Raw genomic sequence first — 1,428 nt, 5'->3', positions numbered from 1 at the left:
AGGATCTTCAAATTTTATACTTCTTCTGCATGTGCGCGAAGGTTCGAGCTATTCCGACAGATGCCAAACCATGGTGAACCATCAAAGTGGCGTCTCACAATACACTCGTTATAACCAACGTTCTGAAATTGAATTCCTGGTCGCGGGAATGATACCATGGTGAACATCCAAACATGACTGTGTGCAATATGTGGTAATGATACAGTTGGTAGGAATAGTGCTGGGCGATGAGTGAAGAGAGTTACGGCGCCAGGAAATGTAGAAACTCAGTTTCACGGTCGGCTACGTTCGGAACGCCCTGTCACAACCCCTAAGTTCAGATCTGGCGCCCTTGGACTTTCATCTGTTTCAGCCACTTAAGGAGTCATTGTAGGACACACTTCGAAAATGATGAGAGCGTAATTCATGCGGTGAAAACATGCTCACAAGCACAGCACAGGAGCTTTCAGCAACAGAGAATGAGTGCTTTCGCACCGTTCTGGCGCAATGCCTTAGAAATTTATGGAGGCTATATGGAAAAATGGGCAACGGCCTTGCCGCAGTGGATACACCGGTTCCCGTGAGATCACCGAAGTTAAGCGCTGTCGGGCGTGGTCGGCACTTGGATGGGTGACCATCCAGGCCGCCATGCGCTGTTGCCATTTTTCGGGGTGCACTCAGCCTCGTGATGCCAATTGAGGAGCTACTCGACCGAACAGTAGCGGCTTCGGTCAAGAATACCACCATAACGACCGGGAGAGTGGTGCGCTGACCCCACGCCCCTCCTATCCGCATCCTCCAATGAGGATGACACGGCCGTCGGATGGTCCCGGTAGGCCACTCGTTGCCTGAAGATGGAGTGCTTTTTATGGAAAAATAGTGCCTCGGAAAGAAATGTTGACAGATATTGTCGCCAAATTCTAATTCTTAATAATGAATATGTTCTGAGACAAAAAAAGTTGTGGGGAATTATTTACTGACGTCTCTATCTAATTGGGCAAACATATCTCGACATGAATATTCCCTGAAAAACGATAGGCAAGACAGTGCATCTACAGGGAAGTGTAGCAAAGGGAGACCACAGAGAAGATGGAAAACCAATTTTGAGAAGACGAAGTAGTCTTAGCAAGACGAGGAGGTTGATAATGACGCCTTTACTACCCATTGAACTGGTTACTTCGCACGCAACGATGAATTCTAAGTTCTAGTATTGCTGCATTCACCAGCGTTTCCATTCACGGAAGTTGCATGTTCAAGTCACTGTCTGGCTGCGATAAGCAGCTACCAGCTGTGGAGTTACACAATGGGCGAGCCTCTGCGTTGCGAAATGCGGACATGACCACAGTGGGTGACGCCTCGGCACCCAGTCTTCCCGTCCCCCTCCCCCCTTTTCACCCTTCTAACCCCCCCCCCCCCCCTTCCTAGTGGTCTTCTGTGGGAGTGACGGCC

The 1,428-nt window shown here is 49.5% G+C and overlaps 1 pseudogene; it reads left to right on the top strand.

The window, feature by feature from the left end:
- Window positions 1-523: 523 nt before the first annotated feature.
- Window positions 524-641, top strand: LOC126419937 (5S ribosomal RNA; annotated as a pseudogene).
- The last annotated feature ends 787 nt before the right edge of the window (window positions 642-1,428 follow it).

This window comes from Schistocerca serialis, chromosome 9 (assembly GCF_023864345.2).
Source record: "Schistocerca serialis cubense isolate TAMUIC-IGC-003099 chromosome 9, iqSchSeri2.2, whole genome shotgun sequence".
In the NCBI taxonomy this organism is placed as follows: domain Eukaryota; kingdom Metazoa; phylum Arthropoda; class Insecta; order Orthoptera; family Acrididae; genus Schistocerca; species Schistocerca serialis.
The sequence above is the reverse complement of the archived record's forward strand: the minus strand, read 5'-3'. Positions and strand labels throughout refer to the sequence as shown.